Here is a 10906-nt window from a genome sequence, read left to right on the forward strand (position 1 = left end):
CTTTCTCAGATCCTCCTGAAATTTTTAACCATGAATCATCCCCATGCCTCTCTGGAAAACATTCTAACATTTATGTGGTGCATTTGGAAATCTAGAAATGATAACTTATTTGACAGGAAACAAGGTGCTCCCCATCAGGTGTACCAAGCTGCAAAAGCAATTCAGAAAAATATGGAAATGTTCGATCCCACTGCTATTTCTCCTTTACAGGTTCAGGAGGATCCAGGGAGTGAATATGGCAACAGATCTCATGCTCCGAATATTGATCCCCCGCCACCACAACTTGGGTCAACACTCAATTCGGATCTTCAGATTGTCGGGGCCAAGATCTTCTCAGATGCTTCTTGGAAGAGCAGAAACATTTCAAGAAGAACAGATTCGCAACGGATGGGCATTGGTCTCTATCTTCAATTCCAAGTCGCTGAAGCCAGCTGCAATGTGATGATCCAAGCTTCTGCTGAGTATGGTGCCTCTCCACTTATGGCAGAAGCTACAGCTCTTCTTCTAGCGGCGAAGGTGGCACAATTGTTCCAGCTGCAGGGAATCACCTTTCTGACAGACAATCTAGTGCTTGCAAAGGCTTTAGCTACCCAGTCCATTTCGGCACAGGAGGTGCCATGGGAAATTAGAAATGACCTTGCATCATTTTTCCAGGTCTCTGCTCAACTACAGGCTTCTATATTTCACATCAGAAGGGACCTTAATGGAGTTGCTCATGAGTGTGCACATCAGGCTCTCAAAACGAATGATTTGGAGCCTATCTTTAGATGCAGTAGTTCAGCTCATAGCAATAGCCAATGTCCTACGTATAATGTTTTACAATCAGCAAACATTGCAGGCTATGTACTACACTCTGTACACTGTTCTTGAGCTGAAATGAAATTGGCGCCTCCGGCGCCTTAACTTGTTCAAAAAAAAAAAAAAAAAAAAAAAAAAATAGCACTAAAGAATGATGGGTTCGTATTTCCCAGGTCTGGAACAATCTCTGCTTTGGATCGTGCCTTGGGTAGGCTCACCGTGCTGGATCCGCATGGCTCACATGCTGGCGGAGGCAAGGCCTTGCCGCATCGAGTGCGCCTATTATTCCCATCAGTGTTTTCTCATTCGTTATCTGATGTTGTTGTGCTTTTGCGTGTTGTCTCGCGAAGGAGTGTCCCTGGGCGGTCCTGATCCCCTGGTATGTGATCAAGCAATTCCCATTTTCCCTGACTGCTAGCTAGCACCGCTGGGAGTAGTAGCTCTCTGAACTCTAGATTGCATTCACATTGTTTGTGTTCTAGAGTCATCTTGGTTTCCCTATTCCTAGCAATTACACTGAAATTTTGATACTAATTCAGGTATAGTGAGAAGAACTGCTGGTTTGATGAAGTTAAACTCAACTACAAATCATCTATATTGTGGTAGAATTCAGATGCAGTTTCATCAGTTATGCCATTTAATTTTTAGATTGTGAGCATTAGTTTCTTCTGAAGAAATATTCGTTGTGAGTAGTTTCAGGTAGCTGATGCATCTGAGATATTTTAGATGGCCACACTTATTTCGTACACAAGAGTAAACTGTTGTAATTTGTTTTTTAATGTTTGTGACAACATTGATTTAAAGAACATGCAGATCGGTCAGGCTGGAATAGGGCTAAAGAGTTCATCCACATGTTTTACTCGGCGACAATGGCAATAGAGTCCCGGGCAAGATATGATTTTCACCATTACTCGTTTAAAATTCATGTTATGTGATTTTCACTATTGCGATGTACAAAAAGACATGTCGATCAAGAACTCTATGCATTCGATTGATGTAAGGATTTGAAAATACTGAAATGTTAGTTCATTTAATTTTGGGTTTCGCCGTAGCAACACACGGGTTATTTGCTAGTCTATCTATACATAATAATAAAGGAGCTAAGGTTTCTGCCAAAATTTTCATCCAACATTTTATTTTCCAGTTTTACCCTCCCACCAAAATACATAATACAACAAAACGCCCTTGTACCGTTTCGTTTTCTTCTTCTCGGCTCCTCTAAGAGCATGTCTAACAGGTCTCGTATTTCGCTGCCCCGTATAACTCTCTTATTTCGCCCCGTATCGAAAAACTGCTCCATTTCGAGCCATTCCGTCTAGCAGACCCCGTATTTCACCCCGTATTTTCAAAAATAAAAACCCCGGGAAGTTCATCTTCATTGATCATACTACGGATCATACATACATTCGATCATACTACGGATCATACTACATCTAACTACGGATCAACCTACGTCTACTCGTCAAGGATGACGTAGGGGATGAAGGCGATGGAGGCCGCCTCCTCCTGCGCCTCCCGCGCCTCCCGCGCCTCGAACTCCTGGACGGCGGCGATGGCCGCCGCCTGCTCCTCTGCCTCCGCCCGAGCTTTCTCGGCGGCATCCGCCTCGGATTCGGCCACAATAGTTCAACGAGATTTGGAACGACATGCTGGCAGTCTATCTGATGCAACAGATCGACTGGGCGGTCTTTCTTCTCAACGAGATGCGGGACAACGGGAGTGAATCTAAATCTTCTCGTGAACTTACACTGTATTATGGGCATACTGAATTAGTCGTGTCTTGGCTAAAGTACCAGCTTAAAAAATGATGCAGTTTCTAAGCTACAGGTAAACGTACATATCCTGAATCTTCTCCTGAATTGCCCGCTGAATATTGGGAGAGATGCAGTTACCTGCCACGAGTAGCTGCCCTGAAACGCAAGCAAGCCAAGTTGTTGTATCAAATGCTGGAGCTAATTACTCGTGTCTAACTGAGAGTTGCTAGCTGGAAGAGCTGCTTGCGCTGCTTCTGTCTCTAATCCCGCATGTGCCACCCTGCACGTTGCTATTTTGGTGGGCCTGGTAGCGACGTCAACCAATTGGGTCCGTTGCTACGTAAAAAGATACTTCGGTTAGTCCCACCTCGCTACGTTAGGCTGGTGCCAATGGGGGCGGGAGGGGAGGCGATAGCGCCCGGCGCGGGGCGGGAGGCGGGCGGGACGAGAGCGAGGGGCGACGGCGGGGGCGCCTGGCGGTATCGCCCGCTCCCGCCCGGCTACCGCCCGCGTTGGGGGCGAGAGCGAGGCGGGAGCGAGGCGAGAGGCGGGGCGGCGCGCTGGCAGAGGGGGGCGAGAGGCGGGGCGAGAGGGAAGGGTTGAGGTGGCGCGTTCTGATTGGTCGTTGGGGTAGCCGTTAGGGGAGAAGCACCCGTAGTGAACTTCACGGTGAATGGACACGAGTACCACTATGGTTACTACCTTGCCGACGGCATCTACCCCTCCTGGCCGGTGTTCATGAAAGGTGTTACTCTTCCACAAAGTGAAAATCATCGAGTGTTCACTTCTGCTCAATCAGCGCATCGCAAAGATGTCGAGTGTGCCTTTGGAGTGTTGAAGGCTAGATTCAACATTCTAGCAGTTCCGGGACGCTCCTACTTGAGGCGTACTCTTGGATTGATCATGCGTGCATGTGTCATTCTGCACAACATGATCATCGACGATGAGCGTGGTACAAATTTAGACAACATCTATGAGACAGTTGCTTCAAATGTCGGCCCTACAATACACCACCATGCACCACCAAGCCTAGCAGTCAGGATTCAGATGGACACCGAAATGAGGGAGTCACCGATGTATACACAGCTCCAGCATGATTTAATTGAGCATGTGTGGGCTCATTCCTAGATTATGTAATTTTTTCAAATTTTTATGTAATCTTTTCAAATTTTTATGTAATTTTTTTTATGATGTAATCGGTAACAATTTTAGTTCAATAAAATAATTTCCTTGCATTATTTATATTGTTGTAATGTGAAAAAGAAATGCTGATGTTGAAGAGAGAGAAAAGCTGGCGTGGAGGAGAGAGAAATAAAGTGCGGCACTATAGCCTGTGCATTGGCACCGTGGGGTGAGAGTGAGGTGAGAGTGAGGTGAGAGTGAGGGAAAAAAGCTGACGTGGCGGGTGAGAGTGTTGTGGTGCATTGGCACCAGCCTTATAGGGACTTCCACCGGTTTATATACGATAAGTTTGTGGATATGAGCAAGCCAATGAAGGACGGCAAGAGAGAGATCAGAGATGCTCAGATGGAACTATGGAAGAAAGGCCGCGCTGAATGGAAATCGGGAATCGGAAAGCATGAGGTGTGCCTGCCGGGAAGGCTAAATGTGAGCCGAGACATAAACCAGAACTAGATTTGAGCCCGGATGGACGAGGTGATCTGCCTGCTTGCCGGAGGAGCACAGACGCACGGTGGGCTCGTCGCAAGTGGCGGCGCTGGGAGGAAAATCGACTAACCAAAAGGTGCTTCCTCGCCAACGGCCGGTTGCCAGATGCACCAAAGACAAAGGGAAAAAAAGGACGGCTCGTTGAAATCATCGAGATAGCCTGGGGCTTCCACTACCACGCGAGAACGCCCAAGAGAACCGGGCTATTTTTTCTGCTGCAGGCCATCGTTGTTGGGTGCACATGTACGATCGTACAGTACATTTGATTAGACTACGAGATAAATCAATTTGGTTTCCCTTCTGATTTTTTATTCACCTTCCTAAGAGCATCCCCACTCGTTGGCGCTCCCCACGCCCAAATTCGACGAAATTTTCGTCCGGATTGGAGGAAGATTTGGCGTGGGGAGGAGTAGTTTCCCAGTCGTGTGCTCCCCAAGCGGCGTTTCTCGGGGAAAAAGAGGATGGCTCGGGGAATCCGGACGAAAGAGGAGACACGTGGGCGTGGGCGGTTGGTTTAGCTTCATCCGGAGTCCCGGGAGACCCCCGGGAAACCGAGGATGGCATGGGGAGTCCGGACGAAAATAGGCTCAAATCCGGACCAAAACGAGGAACCGGGGGCCTGACTGGGCCGTTTTTCGTCGTCCGGATGAAAAAAAGTGGCCGTGGGGGGCTCCGTGGGGAGACTAGTGGAGATGCTCTAAGTGTGTGTTGTAGATTTGATTAGACTATGAGATAAATCATGGAGTACCTCAGCTTTAGAATTTTATTATGACCATTGAGTAAATTTGAGGCAAAAATATTGAGGCAAAATTTGAGATGTTTGTGCTGTAGAAGCTAATGACCTGATGATTTTTTTTTTTTGCCTGCAAGGATCTACGTTTTTTGAGCACCTTTTTTGTTTTTGCCTAACTAGAGCCATCATACCTATATTTTTTTGTATAAGAAGACTGCGGTGCAGTAACTACTTGGTATTACCGGAGTATTTAGACTATATATTTATATATTTTCTACAATTTAGAATTTAAATTATTGATGTAGTGGATGCTTGTCATATAGCCAAAAGCCTGATATGATGTTGGTTATTATATGTTGAATGCAGACTCCCTTCTCTTAATGTTACATATGTTAACATATCAGTTTCTTTGGTAAGAAATTAAAAGACAGGCCAATTAAAAACTTCATGTTATTTGTTTATTTAATGTGATGCCGTAGCAACGCACGGGTTTTGTCCTATCTATACCTATACATACATACATAATAATAAAGGAGTAAAGGTTTCTGCCAAAAATTTCATCAACGCTTTTTTTTGGACCATTTTGCCCTCCCACCAAAACGCATAATAGGGGCAGATGCCACCGTACCGGTTCACAATTTTGGGCGTGTCGTCGCCCGCCAGCTGAGCTGGGAAGGCAGGGGAGCGCAAGGCTTGTCAGCTAGATCTGGGATGGTGCGCGACAGCGCGAGCCGCGATGGCAAGGATGTTCACATCGTTTGAATCCCCCGAATAGAAGAGAGGAGGATGGAAGCGTCCGGCGCTGGCGCCTGGCAGTGAGATGCCATGGGAAACTGGCCTCGCTGCTGCGTCCTCGCCGCGTCCACTCTGCGGGCCTCGACGACGGTGAGGTGACCCAGGAGTCGGCCTCGCGACGGTCGTCCTCCACGTGCGCTGACTCCACGGGCCGAGGCGGAGGTGGCCTTCCTCCACAGCAACTATGCCGGTGCGAGCCAGCCGCTCGCCTTCTTCGGCGACGCGCTCCCGGCGACAGCGCCAGCTTCTGAATGTAAGTGGCGACCGCGCAGCAGCCGGAGGTCGGAGGTGATGCGTTGACGACTTCCTTAAGAGCTCGTGCGCCTTCTTGATGTAATGCGTGTCCGACGGTGAGCTTCCCCAGGCCTGGTGGCGCATCCGAGGAGACCTGCCGGAAACTTGACGCGGCGGAAAGAATGGGGATTATTTGGCTAGATTGATGGCTGACTACTTTTTGGTCGATCGTTTAGCTTGGAGTCAGCCGCATACATGGGCCGCTGTTGTCTCTTTCGTCAGTTAACAAGCGCTGCACGATCGCTCCCGCTGGCCCATGTACAAAATGGCTCAATGCACCAGCATATTGAGGAACCGATTGTTTATTTTCATAGTATAGTTCGTTCGGAAAAGTGTCTTTAGCACATGAGCACCAGTGCTCCTAGTACTATAAAATTATATTATTTGTATTTTAAAAAAATGAAATTAAATACCTACATACATATAAACATTTCGAAGATACGGTAGAATTTTTGGAGAAAAATATGTTATATTTTGAGCTACATAAAAAAGACAAATTTCTAACAAATATACAGCCCCTATACGTAGCCACAAATTTTTTTTTTCCTGTAGCTCAAAATACAATGCAACTTTTACCAAAACTTCTCACGAGTATTCGGAACATACATATGTATTCATAGAATAAATGTGATGATTTTTTGGAACACATATATATAATTTTTTTAATATTTAAAAAACTGAGAGCACTGGTGCTCATGTGCACGAAATGCTCACTCAGTTCGTTCGGTATAAAGCTCCTTTTCATTGGTAGAATAGTACCACCCCGCTCTGTCGCACAAAGTTTTACCTATCATATACATGAAGTTGAGGTCTTTGGTATCCATCATTTAGGCCTGAAATCCGGGAATTCATTTTGGAATTTCATAGGTGGATTGTTTGGTTGCAACAGAATTGGACTGTCATTTCATTTAGAAAATCCAGCAAAATGACGCTATGGGTAAACACAATTTCAAGCTGAGACCTGTCATTTGCATTTCTCTATAGAAGTCATTTACAAATTCAATATTGAATTCTGATGTTATTTGCAATTCCTATGGCAACCAAACAAGTGTCCATTTCTGTAATTACAATATAAATTAAATGAATACATGTATTCATTTTAAAATGCTACAAACGAAATGAAAGCCTGGCTTTCAAATGACTTCTAAAAGGAATCAACAAGCTGCCTCGTCAGAAATGAAAATAAGCATGTCCAAACGAGAGAGAGAGCGACATGAGCTGGCCGGCCAGATGCAAGCGCCCATTCTAAATGCATGTCCAGAACAGAAATAGCGCCAGGTGGAGCTAGAAATGAAAATAAGCATGTCCAAACGAGAGAGAGAGCGACATGAGCTGGCCGGCCAGATGCAAGCGCCCATTCTAAATGCATGTCCAGAACAGAAATAGCGCCAGGTGGAGCTAGACTGCTAGAGGGGTATACTACTATTTTCTCCCATTGAATATGATTTCTTGGTAAATTTGGTTCTACATTAAAATGAAAAAATTCAATATTTTTTGTTCTGGATTTTGATTTTTGGTTTGATCATTTCGTCAAAATTTTCTGAAATATCGAATGTTGAGCATTTCGTCAAAGCTTAGTAAAAAAACCTTTTTCTTGCCATTGTTATGACATCCCAAAAAAATGAAACTCTGTTGCATTTTCCCAGGTGGGTCACATGACGAATATGCCAATAACATCGTTGCCAAATAGTTTCGAATCTTCGACTAAAACTTTACGTTCCTCTCCTGGTGCAACGCACGGGCATTTTTTCTAGTCTATACTTATCTATACCTAATAATAAAGGAGCTAAGGTTTCTGCCAAAATTTTCATCCAACAATTTATTGGACGGTTTTGCCCTTCCACCAAAATACATAATACTGTACTTGCCATCCTACCGGTTCGTTTATTTCCGCCCTTGCAAACCACCCCGTGTTCATGCTCAACCCTAATTCGATCCAGCCCTGATTCGACCCAATCTCCTCTCGTGCCACACCCGGCATCTCCTCTACTTATACACAGTCCCGTCAATTTATCCCTCCCTTCCTTGCTATTGATTCGATTGGAATCGGCTCCTGAAATCGGGGCGGCGAGCTGTGGAAGCTCGGCCACGGCGGAAGATCACAAGAGGACGTCGCGATCAAGACGCGCCCAATCAAACGAGCACTCAAGCAGATCAAATCAAATCCTTCCCGATTTCTTTCAAACTCTGATCTGGTCTTTGGGGCCATCCCCTGATCTTCCGTCTCCTGCCTCCCGCCGTCCTGCGTCGCCGCCCTATTTGGGGGCAGATCGATGGCCGCGGTGTCCGTCCAGATCGATGGGCGACGGCATCTGTCTTTCGGGGCCTTCTTCGGCTTCAGGCAGGTGGTGCTGGCACTCCCAACTGAGATGGCGCCGAAGGCTGGAGACGCGCTGCACCGTCAGCTGGTGAAGGAGACTCGGCGCGCGACCGAGGCTATTGCCCGTCGTCCTCACCTCCCTCCGACAAGGCCGTCCTGGAGACTGGAGTTGGTCCACAACCCGGTGTCCTCTGCAGGTAACGACGAGAAGTCAACTCGATTCATGCTGCCAAGGAGCTCTGCTTGAAAGGACTAATTGCGCCTCTCTCTCTCTGCACTAAATTTGCCAGTCGAATTGATCAGTAACATACGACGCGCAAGGAATTGGAGTCCGGTGCTCTGGCCATGCCTGCTGGATGTTGTGCAATGCTATTCGTCCAGGACCAGGGCTAACCGCGCCTCTCTCTATGCACCAAATTTGTCAGTCTGGCAATGCCGGAAATTCACAGGAAGGTAGTGTTTGAGGTTCTGGACAATTGAGGATCTCTTCGTTTGCCTGCTTTTCTTGGGGTGACCAATTTATTTCTGAATTAAATGAAGGACTGGATTATTTCCTTGACCTTTTTGCAGGCATATATTAGTACAGGTCTTGTGGTCCTGCCTTTGGCATCTGGGCAGCAAATATAGATCTAATATTTGCCCCCTACAACTTATTTTTATCAGATTATCATTGCTGACTCTTTGTCCGTGAATTCATCATTATTATGATGGATATATTGGCTTCTTTCATATGATTTATCTATGAACAATTAGAACCGCGAAAACAGATGCTGCAGTGTAAATATGAAGCTATAAGACTACTGACGGAGCGGAAATTATTATACTTGATTTCTTTCTGGATTTTCAGAGTTTGAAGACTTATTTCAAATCCAGGCATTATTGAAAGTGACCTGGAGTCTGACACGATCTATACTATTTTATTCCAATCCAGGTATCATTATAATTGACCTGGAAACTTTTGATGCAACATAACAAGTTTTGGAAGGAATCTGATATCATATAACAAGCTTGAATCTGCAAAATACCCGTAAGGCATAAACCTAGAGGCCCTCCATCTTCTATCATCAGATAAAACCTCATAGTTTACCGTACCTGGTGTCCATTGCTGAATTTTATCAATGCTTGAAGCTCTTGTTGTAGTTTGCTATATTGGTGCGCAGACTTGCAAGATTTGAATGCTTAATTTGCTGACTGAATATGCCATGTTGATTAGTATACTGAGGTTGAGTAAGGACTGCATGATTATGATCCTGATTAGCTTACAGCTATTTGACAATGGAAAACCACACTTGCAGATAACTAAAGTTGATAACAAAGGAGCAGCACTTCATGGTTTTTATTTTTGCTGGGAGGTACAGTGTTGAATACTTCCATCTTGATGTGTTTCTAGGAGGGGAAACTCAAAAGTTAATATTTTTATTTGATGCAGAACTATGCTTGAATTCAGGAGAGTGCATTCCACTATAAATTTTACTATTGTTGTGATCTTTCCGAAATCTTGGACTTGAACCAAAAAAATAGGGATGACTAGAGGAGATGAGCGGAGTCAGTCTTCTTCTTAGAGAAGGCCAATTTCGGCTCCCACTCTTGCCGTTGATGAAAACAAGCAGTGGCCTGAAAATCTTGTGTGGTAATTGGCAAACCTCAACGCTCAAGATCCATGTATTTGCTTGACAAACATTCTAGATAACTTGGAGCTTGGCAGCTTATACTTCTTATTATTTGCGTATGTGTATAGGGAGGAAGCACTAAAGCACTGCAATGCTCTGATATCTTACTGTAATGTATTAACTGAATGTGCCACGTTTATTAGAGTACTGAGGTTGAGAAAGGACTGCCTTCTTATCTAGAAGATCCTGATTAGCTTACAGCTATTTGACGATGGAAAATCAGACTTAACTAAGTTGACAATAAAGTAGCAGCAATTCATGTATTTTATTTTTGTGGAGAGGTACAGTGTTGACTGGTGTTGTTCTCAAATCGACTACAGAGCTGTCAGTGGAAAATGGCAATCCTTTTGTTCAGTGTCCCATGCAAGGATGTGGTTAAGAAAAAAGAAAAACAATTTGACGTTGGATCTTTCATTTCATGGTCTTGGGACAAGATTGGGAGTCAGTTCATTTTCTATTTTGAAGACAACTTAATTTACAGTTAAATAAAACAGCAGTGTGGATGCAAATTTCAATTTTTTAATTGGATGTATGTGCTATTTTATTAGAGATTGTTTTGCAAGCTATTTTTTTACTAAAAATTATGTGAGAATTGGCATTTTTTATATAAAATAATTGTCATGTTGGCAAGTTGTGAGGGCTCGCCACCAAAACCCCTATAAACCATGTATGAGTCGCACCGGTAGGCAAGACTCACGAAGGTACACACACATCCTTTATGTTTAGGTTTTTCGTAAATTGTCAGTTTTTTAGTAGAGTTTTTAAGTCTCTTTTTAAAGTTTAGATTTTTTTATTAACGCCATGACGCACCGTAGCAACGCACGGGCACTCTGCTAGTCTCTACTATATAAAAAGGAGGAACGTGTTCTGTTTC

Source organism: Lolium rigidum, chromosome 6, assembly GCF_022539505.1.
Source record: "Lolium rigidum isolate FL_2022 chromosome 6, APGP_CSIRO_Lrig_0.1, whole genome shotgun sequence".
Classification (NCBI taxonomy): Eukaryota; Viridiplantae; Streptophyta; class Magnoliopsida; order Poales; family Poaceae; genus Lolium; species Lolium rigidum.